The following is a 13,952-nucleotide window of genomic DNA, read 5'->3' as shown; positions in this document are numbered from 1 at the left end:
TCCTCTGTCGTCCCCTTCTCTTTCTGCCTTGTTCCCAGCATCAGGGTCTTTTCCAATGAGTCATATTCCTACAGCCTTAACTTGCTTTTCCTTATTTCCTACCTTCTAAGGTCAATTGATTGGGCTTCCTAGGTGGCACTACTGGTAAAGAACCTACCTCCCAATGCAGGAGACATAAGAGACATGGGTTCTATCCCCCGGTCTGAAAGATCCCCTGGAGGAGAGCATAGCAACCCACTCCCTGTATTCTTGCTTGGAGAGTCCCATGGACAGAGGAGCCTGACAGGCTACAGTCCATAGTGTCACAAAGGATTGGACACAACTGAAGCAACTTGGCGCATGCACACACACACACACAAGGTCAACTGATCCCTTGTTCTCTTGAGTCAGTAACTCCTCGCCTATTAAGGGCTTAGTAACTCCTATTTATCTCTTCTTTCTTGTAATTTATCTTTCGTCCTTTCTTCTGCACCACTTCCATCCATACACAGAAACACCTTAACCGCTTTTTCCTTAAAAAAAAATCATCTTTCACCCCACATTCCCATATTTTTCTTCCTTTTACAGCAAAATTTGAGTCTCTATACTTTGCATCTCCACTTCTTTCCCTCCCATTTTTTCTTTGACTCATTTTATTCAGCATTTTCTCCCCACCATTCAGCTATCACTGCTCGTGTTAAGGTCATCATGTCAAATCTAGCGGTCAGCTTTCCATCCTGATTCTACTGGATGTCTCAACAGGAATCAACACAGTGGACCACCTGTTCTTTCTTAAAACATTATGGTTTTCAGGACACCGCCTAGGTCTGAGTTTTCTCCTCTTTTGTCGGCTGCTCCTTCCCAGTCTTCCTTGCTGGCTTCCCAGTCTCGTTGTTGTTCAGTTACTCAGTCGTCCCTGACTCCCTGCGACCCAATGTACTGCCGCACACCAGGCTTCCCTGTCTTTCACCATTTCCCAGAGCTTGCTCAAACTCATATCCATCAAGTCGATGATGCCATCCAACCATCTCATCCTCTGTCGCCCCCTTCTTCTCCTGCCCTCAGTCTTTCCCTGCATCAGGGTATTTTCCAATAAGGCGACTCTTCGCATTGGGTGGCCTATTCTCAGACTACCCATTAAATATCAGAGTGCCCCTGAGCTCAGCCCCAGCCTCCAGGTGAACACGCCCCTCCCCAGGTGACTTCTTCCTGACCCATGACTTTAATGCCCTGTCTACTCGTGAGTCACACTGGTAACTCCCAAAGTATTTCTCCAGCTCTGATCTTTCACCTCAATTGCAGCCTGCTCTCTCCATACCCATCTAATTCTCAATGTCTTCACTTCAAATGATCAAAACAGAATTCTCAATTTCCCAATCTCAACTACCTCCTCCCCTAATTTCCCCATTTCAGAAAATGACCCCACAAATCACCCTGTTGTTCAGACCTTCCACCCACAAGTCACCCTCGACTCCCCTCTTTCCGTCTTGCTCCTCATCTGATCCTTTATCAAGTCCTCTGACGGTCTCTTAAAACACGCACTGGGCTTCAGCATCTTTCACAACCACCTCCCCCTCAGCCACCGTCAGCTTCCACGTGCGCTTCCAAAAGCCCAGCAGCTGCTCTCCCACCTCCTTCTTTCTTCTCAACAAGAATATGCTCCAGGGAGCTGTCTGCATCATCTTTCTAAACTGTAGATCAGATCCCCTTGCTTCCCTGCACAACTCCAACAGTTTCCCACTGCACACGGAATAAAACTCGGGGCTCCCACTGCGGCCGACAAGTCCCTAGCGAAGCAGCTACTGGCCGCTTCCTCTCCTCCCACCCTGCTCTCCCTTCACCACCCCTCCCCAGGCACACTGACCTTCTTGCTCCTCCTTGACCAAACTGTGCTCTTTGCCACCTCTTCCTGCCAAGCTCTCTACCTCGGGACTTGCTCGAATGCCCATTCTCAGTTCAGGTTTCTGCTCAGATGTTACTCCTTCGCGTGATTTTCTAGTCCACGCCCAGTCACCCTCTAATCCTTCCTTCCCTTCTTCCCAGCACACATCACCTTATGCAACTAAATTATCTTTTAACTTGTTTATTTGTTACTTACCTGTTTTCCTTTCTGGAATATAGATTTAATAGAGGAAGGAAACCGTAGTTGTTTTTTCTACCCCCGAGATTCCAGACCGAAGAAATAGCATTGAAAAAATATTGCTAGACAAATAGACACAGAGAGGGGAGGGAAAGCTGAGATAACTAGGGAGATGAGGCTTGGCACAAATACACTACCGTGCGTAAAACAGATAGCTCATGGGAAGTTGCTATATAGGACAGGGAGCTCAGCTTGGTGCTCTGTGATGACCTAGAGGGATGGGATGGGGGTGGGGTAGGAAGGACATCTGCAAAGGGAGGGAATATATGTATGCACAGAGCAGATTCACTCCACTGTACAGCAGAAACTAACACAACATTGTTAAACAACTAAACTCCAATTGAAAATAACAAAATAAAATATTTTAAAAACTATATCGCTAAAGGAAAGAAGGAAGGGAGCAAGGGAACACAGGAGGGTGAAAAGAATGTTCTTTTGTATCTATTTTCACGAATCCAGTTAAACTAAAATATCCAGATGAATAGCAACACCTTCATGTTACCAGCTTTGCAAAGCAGCTGTCATGAGCTTCAGATCAACACAGCTGCGGTCGTGTCACCCAGTTCAGGGTACAACCTGACTTGGCTCTCTCGAAATTAGCTTGTGTGGTTGCCAGATCTAGATTCCCATCTAACAGGTGCATTCTTTGAATGGATTCGGGCAATGGGCTGCTAAAAATAATCTGTCACAGAGAACAGATATGCTAATGGAATTGCCTTGACCAGTCTGGAGTGGTTGAGGATGCGAACTCCCAGGGGTCAGGATGTCAAATCCCCCATTACCTGCAAAGCAAACTCCAAATGTAAATGAAGTCTGTCCTTCCCTGAGACCTTGTGCACGGCAGGCAAGGAACAGTATTGCCCCAAGACCTCATTCATGGAAAACTTGGGGAAGGAACGCATTGCTGTGCTCTGACACCCTTCCATTCTTGGCTCAAAGCTGCCATCCCCAAACCGAAAAAAAAAAACTCAATCGTGTCCCCGCCTCTCAGCCTGACCCTCAACCTTCTCTGTCCGTTTCGTACAAAGATCCTCCTTGCCAACATCCCAGCAGCCCCTTACACAGGCTGCCCTTTCCACTGTTCTCTGCAGAAAACGTGCTTGTTCTTGCTTCAGACCACTGATCAGACTTCATCTCTCCCACTCGCTTTTCTCCTCCTTTACTCCCAGTTCAAAAGTTTCATTTCTTACCCGTGTTGAGAGTTTTTAAATTTTTGTTCACAGATTTCTCTAGTTATTATTTGTCATATTTTTTGAATTTTTACTGGAGTGTAGTTGTTTGCAGTGTTGAGTTAGTTTCTGCTGACAGCAAAGTGCATCAGCTATACGTATACAGGAAGTGAAGTGACGTGTTGGTCGCCAAGTCGTGTCCAACTCTTTGCCACCCCATGGACTGCAGCCCACCAGGCTCCCCTGTCCTCGAGTTCTCCAGGCAAGAATACTGGAGTGGGTAGCCATCCCCTTCTCCAGGGGATCTTCCCAACCCAGGGATCGAACCTGGGTCTCCTGCATTGCAGGCAGATTCTTTACTGTCTGAACCACCAGGGAAGCCCATAGGCATATATATATCATCTCTTTTTTTGGACCTCTTTCTTTTTTGGATCTCCTTTAGGTCACCAAAGAGCTCTGAAGAGAGTTCCCTGCGCTATACGGCACGTTCTGATTAGTTACCTATCATCTTATGCATAGTATCAGTAGGGTATATATGTCAATCGCAATCTCCCCACTCAGCCCACACTCCCTTTCCCCCTCGGGGTCCATAAGATTTCGTAATTTTTGACGACTGCAGCCTCTCCAGTGAGTCCAGCCTGTCCTCTCTCTGCTTGAGCCTGAATCGGCCTGGCCTGTCTCTGGTCTCCCACAATGGCTACTGTGTGTCGCCGTCACCCCACAGGTAACCACGGCCAGCCTTGCGCTGTCAGACACCATTCTCTCATGTTGATCTTCCAGTGCCTCTGCGAGCACCTGGAGAATGACCAGCTCTTTCGGTGTCCCCCAAAGCACCACACTTAGGGTAGATTCTCTAAAAATCTTTTCACTGACTCACTTATTTTACCACAGAGAAATCTGAAGCATCCTGACAATGACCACCAAGTTCTCACTATTGATAAAAATTTCACTTTAAATAAATTTTTTTTAAATTTTACTTAGACACAGCAAACCAAATAGGTACAGTTTTCAGAAGAGATGGCTCTTGTGTGCGTGGCCTACCCCTGTCTACCTAGAACACAGGCTAAATTTAATGAAAATTGCCTTTTAGAAATTCGCCTGGGACTTTCCGAGTGGTCCAGTGTTTGAGATTCTGCCTCCCAATGCAAGGGACATGGGTTCCATCCCTGGTCTGGGAACTAAGATCCCACACGCCTCAGGCAGCTCAGCCCATAGGCCACAACTAGAGAAAGCCCAGGCACCTTAACGAAGAGAGACCACGTGCAGCCAAAAGAAGAAAAAGAGAGTGGCCTGAGTGGAAGAAATCATCTTCCAAATATTAATAGCAACCTCTTTCTGCAAGCATGCGCACAGAACTTCGCTCACCCATAATACCTATAAATCTGTTCTCTCAGCCTGGTTCTGCCTGTGCTTACTCACACTTTCAGGAAACTGGACTGAGCATCTCCAAAGTGCTGAAGAAGCTCCAGCTGGTGAGCACAGGGGTAAGGAAGCAGCCTGGTACAATGCAAAGAAGCTTCACAGAAGGCAAGGACCTTTTCTTTTTCTTAACTTTTTATTTTGTACTGGGAGATAGCCGATTAACAAGCAATGTTGATAGTTTCAGATGAACAGCGAAGGGACTCAGCCACACATGTACACGTGTCCATTCTCCTCCAGTCTCCCCTCCCATCCAGGCTGCCGCATACCATTGAGCAGAGTTCCCTGTGGTCTACAGTAGGTACCTATTGGTTATCCATTTTAAATAGAACAGTGTGTCCATCCCAAACTCCCTAACTATCCCTTAATCCCTTAGAGGGTAAGATTCTTGAGTTAAGTTTTGAAGAGGGGAAAAACAATCTGTCCACAAGAAAGTTGAGAGAAAAGAGACTTTGGCAGAAATTAAAAGACTTGGATTTTCAGGGGGGTAGTGGCGTGGGAAAAGGTTGGAAGTACAACTCGGCCGGGAGTGTGGCCACGTGTTCCAGACCTCCCAGCAGCGGTGCTGCAGAAGCCTGTCAGGGCAAGACGGTGCGGGGGAGTGTGATGGCTCTAGGATGTATATTAAGGATGCAGGGAGTTTGGACTTGACTTTGGAGAGCATCAAAAAACCATGGAGGGTTTAAGAACTTCCGTTTTAAACAAATCACATTGATAACAGATTGCAGAATGGACACATGGCTGGATGGGCATGATCATTTTTGGAGGGTTTTTTCAGCCATGTGGCACGTGGGATCTTAGTTCCCCCACCAAGGATGGAACCTGAAACCCCCTACAATGGACGCTCAGAGTCCTAACCACTGGCCCACCAGGGATGTCTCATGGATGGGTGCAGTAGTTGAGGCAAAAGGTGACGAGGTGACCAGGGAATGTCGACAGGAGTAGGAGTAGAAAGTCAGATTTGAGGAACGTGTCTAAGAGGAATGAACAAGTGTGTGCTGTGAATTATCTTCCAGTAAAATCTCCTGTGACTCATGAGACTGGAGCCTGGGAGAGGGGAATGAATAGGGATGACACTGGGGCTCCGGTCAAAGAGACTGCCTAGGCGGTGACAGCATCACCCAGAGTGGAAGAGGAGGCAGGAGGAAGACAGGCTGGTTGAAGGAGGAACAATGTCTTCCATTTGGGACACACGGAGTTGGAAGTTCATGGGTCTCAGATGCAGAGAACAGGGAGAAGTCACACCCCCCCCCACCCCCGCCCCAAGACATGGAGGTTGATCAAAGCTATGGAAATGGATGGAATCACCCAAGGAAAGCACACAGAGCAAGAAGAGAAGACATCCATCCTCTTCTCTACAGCAAAGCAGAAAGGAGAAAGACAGACCAGGATCTGGAGATAAGACAGTATAGAAGGGGTAGGAGATGATTCAGGTTTCAGGGAACTGAACATTTCCACCAGCTAATTGGAAGGAGCTAAAGGAAAGAGAGCAATAGAATATTCAGAAAAGAGAGCTGGAACCTTAAGGACATGGAGAGAATGAAGGTCACAGATGAGGCAGAAGGGTCTGAGATGCAGAGCCCAGGTAGCACAGAGTTCAGCCTCGGAGGCGTGGACATGCCCTTTCTCTCAGACAAAAGGCACAGATGGGATAACAAGCAATAGCATGGGAAAGTCAGCTTTGAAAGTAGGACATTGCTTGGTTATCCCGATGGTCACTAGGTTCTCTAAGAAAAGTGAAAGTCATTCAGTCATGTCTGACTCCTTGCAACCCTATGGACTATACAGTCCATGGAATTCTCCAGGCCAGAATACTAGAGTGGATAGTCGTTCCCTTCTCCAAGGGATCTTCCCAACCCAGGGATCCAACCCAGGTCTCCCGCATTGCAGGCGGATTCTTTACCATCTGAGCCACCAGTGAAGCCCAGGAATACTGGAATGGGTTCAGTTTAGTCACTCAGTCGTGTTCGACTCTTTGCAACCCCATGAGTCGCAGCACGCCAGGCCTCCCTGTCCATCAAAAACTCCTGGAGTTGACTCAGACTCACATCCATCGAGTCAGTGATGCCATCCAGCCATCTCATCCTGGGTCGTCCCCTTCTCCTCCTGCCCCCAATCCCTCCCAGCATCAGAGTCTTTTCCAATGAGTCAACTCTTCGCATGAGGTGGCCAAAGTACTGGAGTTTCAGCTTCAGCATCATTCCTTCCCAAGAAATCCCAGGGCTGATCTCATTCAGAATGTACTGGTTGGATCTCTTTGCAGTCCAAGGGACTCTCAAGAGTCTTCTCCAACACCACAGTTCAAAAGCATCAATCCTTCGGCGCTCAGCTTTCTTCACAGTCCAAGTCTCACATCCATACATGACCACTGGAAAAACCATAGCCTTGACTAGATGGACCTTTGTTGGCAAAGTACTGTCTCTGCTTTTCAATATGCTATCTAGGTTGGTCATAACTTTTCCTCCAAGGAGTAAGCGTCTTTTAATTTCATGGCTGCAGTCACCATCCACAGTGATTTTGGAGCCCCCCCCAAAAAAATACTGGAATGGGTAGCCTATCCCTTCTCCAGCGGATCTTCCCAACCCAGGAATTGAACAGGGGACTGGTGCATTGCAGGCAGATTCTTACCAGCTGAGCCACCTGGAAAGCCCTCTTTTTTAGAAGGAGATGATAAAATCTACAAAGAGTACGGGCAGGGCTGGTGAAGGGATCAGTTTTGAGGGAATCAGGGAGGTTTTAGAGTAGCAATCCTGGAATAGACGAAAGAAAGCCAACTGGGAAGTGCGGGTGGGGGACGCATCAGCAGGGGTGAGGACCACATTTGGTTTCCGAGGTGGCTCAGATGGTAAAGAATCCGCCTGCCCACGCAGGAGGGGCAGCTTCAATCGCTGGGCCAGGAAGATCCCCTAGAGAAGGAAATAGCAACCCACTCCAGTACTCTTGCCTGGAGAACCCCTTGGACAGAGGAGCCTGGCGGGCTGTAGTCCATGAGGTCACAAAGAGCTGGACGTGACTGAGCACGAGCTTGAGGACCACATTTACGAAGCACGTCCTCTGTGTAAGCAGGATGCTAACTGATATGTGAGATCTGCCGCACCCATGGGAAGGCTGGAGATCTTTATGGGCTTGAAAACACTGTTAAACTCCGTGGTGTCTCATTGCTTCATCACTAATCATCTTCGAGGTCCTTGGGAAAGGAGCCTAGGAGGATGGTGACAGTGATGGTGATGATCGGAGATCACCCCTCCTTGCTTCTTCCGCATTTGCTGCTGCAAACAAAGACGATGATGGCAGCTGTGGCTTGCTCTGTGTAGGTGGGGGCAGGGGGAGCTATTTCCTTCACACCTTCCTGCTATCACATTGATCTTCATTCTTCCTCCTCTACCCTCTGCTCCACCCAGTTCCCATCAACTGGGGATGTGATCGCCAAGAAAAAGGGCTGAAAGTGTCCCATCAATGATCAGAAGGAAGTGGGGGACTCAGAACATTGAGGGTTTTGGAGGGGTGTTGAACAGTCAATAATAATAGCTAATAGTAGCTAACACATCAATCACAAACCCTGGTCTACACACTCTGCATGTGTTAACCTCCTTATTTCTTATAATAACCTCATGACATGAGGCAGCCTAGCCCCCGTGAAATAGATACTACCATTACCCTACCTATTTTACAGATGGGAAAACTGAGGCACAGAGTTTTGCCTAAGGTCATGCAGCACAGGCTGTGAGTAATAGAATTCAAATCCAGGCAGCCTGGCTTCAGCCTCTGCTTTTGATCAACGCACCCTACTACCTTCCTGGTCAGAGACCTAAATATAAGAAAACCTTAGACTGACTTTTAGAAAAGACCTCAGAAATCATCTATTCCAATTCTCCCAGGTCAAGTGGGAATCCTTCTGCAGCTCAGACAATTTCAGCCTTGACAGGCGGCCTGTTCCACTGCTATAAGGCTCTCACTGGAGCAAATCCTGTCAAAATCCTACCACTCTGGACTTATTACCACCCTTGGCAAGTCCAGAGAGAATGGTATAAATGTAGTGAGCCTCCCAACCTCCTGGCCTATGCAAGTCATCACTCACCCTGGACAAGCCAGAAGAGCTATTTCCTAAGCTAAAGAGACCAGCAGAAACCTACACTGCGGTGCTTTAGTTTTTCATTTCTTTTGGCCACATAGTGCAGCTTGTGGGATCTTTCTTCCCTGACCAGGGATTGAACCCACGCCCTCAGCAGTAGAAGCACCGAGTCCTAACCACTAAACCGTCAGGAAAGTCCTCAAGCTACAGTGCTTTATATGTGGCCTTGGCAGGAAATAGAAAATGGAGACTGGCTGTCAGATAAACTGGATCTCTGATGCCTAAGAGCATTTGTCTTCGGCTTAAACCACCCTGAGGAGGACACTTATCCTGACCCTTGAGTGTGAGCGTTAGTCATTCAATCATGTCTGACTCTTTGCAACCCCATGGGCTATAGCCTGCAAGGCTCCTCTCTCGATGGGAATTCTCTAGGCCAGAATACTGGAGTGGGCAGCCATTCCCTTCTCCAGGGGATCTTCCCAACCCAGGCATCGAACCCTGGTCTCCTGCATTGCAGGCGGATTCTTTACCATTTGAGCCACCAGGGAAGTCCTTCCTGACCCTTGGGGCATGCTAATGTCAAATCCGAAAATGTTATGTAGTTCAACATTTGTTTAGTTTCAGAGATGGATATAAAAATAACCTCTTTACAGCTCAGCTCTTCAGTCAATAATTCATCATTCCCTTCTGAAAGTGAAGACAGATTTCAGAAAAGCCTTCCCCACCCCTTCTTAATTAAGCATAGGTTTCTCATCCCGAGTTTTCCTTTGGGGCAGGAGACTGACTCGCTGTGCCCTTCAAAGCTTGGCCTTTTGTCACCTTCGTCTCGGGCCCTGGAAGAGCTCAGCGGGCCTGTTCCCGTTTCTCTCGCCCACCATATGGGCTGCACTCACCTGAGGAGAGAGAGGGCGTTTGGTCAGACAGACAGTGACAAGGCATCTCGGGAATGGAGGCCCGGGCCACAGGCTGAGCCGTCAGCCTCTGCAGGCGCGGACAGCAGCCTGGGATGACCCTCTGGAGACCGCGGCCATCCTTCCGAGAATGTGAGGCTGTAACCATCGGTACGTTGCCACTTCACACTCCTGGGGGTGTGTGTGGAGGGGTGGGGGCTGGAGAACGAGCAAGCAGAGGCAGGACTGAAAACTCAGGAAACAATAAATAAAATGAAAAGTGTGGGCCAAATCTTTTCACGCTGAAGGAGATAAACATATGGAATTAGTTATTGGAACCAGCAGCTAAATCACAAGGCACAAATGAGTTCAACAGATATCTGCTTTGTTTGCTTGAAGACAAAAGAACCAAAGAGAGATTGGATAAGAAGGAAGGAAGTAGGAGTGTGTCTCCTTCCTACCATTCGTTAATTCCACACAAATTTTGTTGAGCATCTGCTAGATATCCGACCCTGAGCTAGTTCCCAAGGATGTCAAGATGGATAAAACGTGGTCCCTGCTCTTAAATTTCTTACAGACTAGTGCCCTTATCCCTTAAAGTTTTTATGGTTTCAGAGCCCTACTAAAATTCCATCAGAATAAGTGTTTTAGGCATCTCAAGACATGTAAGCTTGACTAATAAAATTAAATTCTGTTTCTTAGGATCCACATTTTGATGCATCATTTTCAAACCAAGGTCACTCCCACTCTTGGATGGAAGAGACCCAGAGGTCATAATGGTGGGAGTTCTTTGGTTGGTTGCATGTGGTAGGACTTGGATATTCACGCTATAGTAGAAACAGCCCAGGCGTTGCAGCCAGGGAGAATCCAGACTCAGCCATTAACTGGCCATGAGAGCTGAATCAACATATAAGCTTCAACATTTAGAAATTTGACTGTTGGGAGACAATTCACATGGACCTGCAGGAAAGAAAAACTGCAAAAAGTTAGTGAAGTGAAAGTCGCTCAGTCGTGTCTGACTCTTTGCGACCCCATGGACTATACAGCCCATGGAATTCTCCAGGCCAAAATACTGGAGTGGGTAGCCTTTCCCTTCTCCAGGGTGTCTTCCTAACCCAGGGACCGAACCCAGGTCTCCCGCATTGTGGGCGGATTCTTTACCAGCTGAGCCACAAGGGAAGCCCAACAAGTTTGTTAAATTAGATACAAAACTGGGTAGTGCCCTACTGGTAAACAGAACTACAACTTCCAGGACTGTCTTTTATAACAGGAAGAATTCATTTACATATTTACTGTACAAAAATAAGTCGCAAAAAGTGGATACAGCTATACATATCACTGATTTACTGTGCTGTGCGCCTAAAACTAATACAACATTGTAAATCAACTAGACTCCAATTAAAAAATTTTTTTAAGTTGCAATTTAGCAATCCAAAAGTTAACAGTTTGGACTCTGTCATTTAACAGAGTCTGGAACCTGATCTTAGCAAAGGTTCAAAGGCAGCTTTCCCTAAAGAATGCTGTCATCTTTCGGTGAGACTGTTAGTGGTTTTAATGATACTGGAAACACATGAAGGTGGTCATCCTTTTGCTTATTTCCAAGCTTCAGATTATTTTTTCTTACCAAGTAATCTAAGCTCCCCGCGTTCAGTGTCTTCATCTATAAAACAGAGAAAATAACACCCAGCTTATTTAAGGACAGCTGTACGGAGGAGAAATGGTACATAAAAAATGTCTGGCACAGGGTAGGTGCTAAATTAAAAATAGGTGTTAGGAGGAGTAACTATACACTATTAAATTAGATTTCCCTAAATCTTTCTTCTCCAATGTGCCACAAAAAAGTCTACTTGTGCTCTGAGGCTAGAAAACAATGTATGTGTGTTTTTGTGTGTGTCTTAACTTTGAAAAGTGGTCGGAAACAAAAGGTGTGAGAAGTGACTAAACCCATTTATGTGAAGATATAGTCTGGCCCCAGAAGGGAGACCATACTCACCCACAGTGTCCAGCACTGTTTCAAAGGGTTCAAAAGTATCGATCTCTAGAAAATTTGAGCAAGAAGACAACAGGCATGAGTTCCAGCCTACTGCGAGGTAAGCTGTTCTTGCAAAGGAAAAGCTGTCCTTGGTACAGGAGGGAGAAATAACAAAGTCTACTGTCCCTGGAAAATCTGTCCACAGCTGGGTTAACAGAACCTTGCCTAAACTCAGTCAAACAAGGGACTTCTCTGATGAGCCGCTGGTTAAGACTCCTGGCTCTCAATACAGGGAGCCTGGGTTTGATCCCTGGTTGGGGAAAGAGACCCCGCAAGCTGCAACTAAGACTGAGAGCAGCGAAATAAATACATAGATGTTTTTAAAAATAAAATCAGAGCTTCCCTGATCCAGGAAGATTCCACCTGCCGTGGAGCAACTAAGCCCATGTGCCGCAACTATTCAGCCTGGGCTCTAGAGCTTAGGAGCCACAACCACTGAGCCCACGTGCCGAAACTACCGCAGCTCCTGAAGCCCGAGGACCCTAGCGCGCATGCTCTGCAACAAGAGACGCCACCACAGTGAGAAGCCCAACACTGCAGGAAGAGAGGCCACTACCACCCCCACACACATACCTCTCTGCAACCAGAGCAAAGTCCGAGCAGCGACAAATACCCAGCACAGCGAAAAATAAATAAATAAAATTATTTAAATGATAACAATCAAAAATAAGTTCAGGCAAATGAGAAAACTCAAACTGGCCATTCAGACACTTTTAAAAGAGCAACATTCCATCTGTGCCTGCCTCCTTCCGTCCCCACGCCTCGTGGAAGGACATAGTCCCAGGTCAGCTCTGAAAACAATAGCCTTTAACCCCCAGGGCCTACCTTTCTCCACCTCCCTGCCCCCATCATCCCACCACCTCCACCACTGGATAGCACAACAAGACTTTGTAGGAACTGTCAGTTCTCAGCAGAAAGTCTCCGCCCACACTAGGAAAGCCAGCCCCTGCTAGTAACCTAGTATTATTCAGAGCCTGATGAGAAATGTTTGTTTTTCCATGACAGTAACATGAATAGTTCCCATGGGTGCTAATGGGACTTCCCCACAGATACACAAGAGAATAGCACTTTGAGTTCAGACAGATAGAACCTTCTACAGAACTCAGACATTATCTCATTAATTGTCTTTACATCCCTATGAAGTGACTAGTGGCCAAGTACTATGCTGTCTAGAATCCAGATGAAGAAATTGAGAAACATGTCATTACAGGTGACATGGAAGGAGGTATTTTGCAAACTTGAAATCCTCTGTGTGTGTATGTGTGTGTGATTTGGGGGGGCTTCCCAGGTGGCACTAATGGGAAAGAACCTGCCTGCCAATGCAGAGACATAAGAGACATGGATTCAGTCCCTGGGTTGGGAAGATGCCCTGGAGGAGGGCATAGCTTACCCACTCCAATATTCTCGCCAGGAGAATCTCATGGACAGAGGAGACTGGTGGGCTAGAGTCCGTAGGGTCACAAAGAGTCAACACGACTGAAGCGCACACACACAATTTCTGGGGCCCTACTTGGGGTCAGTGTCAATGAGAATCATCGAGGGATTTATTTATTTATTTATTCATTTACTCTGGTTGCGAGGTATGCAGGATCTTAGTTCCCATGCCCCCTGTAGTGGAAGCTGGGAGCCCTAACCACCAGACCATGGACCACCAGGGAATTCCCTCCATCCCTTTCTCTTAACATCTAAATGTAGCTATTAAAAAATAGCATATTTGTAGCTTATGTTACACTTCTGTTGGCAGAGCTGACTTAGAGTTCAGTGGGCTCCTTTGTGACCTCTACAAACAGTTCCTGTTTACACAGAAGAAAAAAATGTAACCAAGAGTTTTGAGCTGTTGTCCTGCCTTGACCACTAACCAACCAGCAAGCTATGTGACCTTGATTAAATTACTCTTCATTTCCATGGGCTTCGATTTCCCTCTTGATAAAATTAAAGTTTTTGACTGTTGATTCCAAGGATCTCTTCCAGTTGTGATAACTAAGTACTTTAAAATAACTCTACTTTATCCCTTTGAGATCTTGACCAAATCCCAGAAGAGTCCTCAAGTATTCATTTCAGAACAAAATGAAGAAATATCCTCTAGCTTAAGGGTCTGTATATGTTCTATGTTGAGTCAGCTCCAGATGAAAAGACTGCTGGGATTTGCGGAGGGATATTAGACTAACTTTTAGTAATGCAAATGCAACTGAGAAAGGCAAGAAAGTTTGGTTACAAGACATTCTGTGATTCAGTGATCAGACTTCTGTAT

The sequence above is a fragment of the Capricornis sumatraensis genome, chromosome 22 (genome assembly GCF_032405125.1).
Source record: "Capricornis sumatraensis isolate serow.1 chromosome 22, serow.2, whole genome shotgun sequence".
NCBI lineage: Eukaryota > Metazoa > Chordata > Mammalia > Artiodactyla > Bovidae > Capricornis > Capricornis sumatraensis.
Note: the sequence above shows the minus strand (reverse complement) of the source record.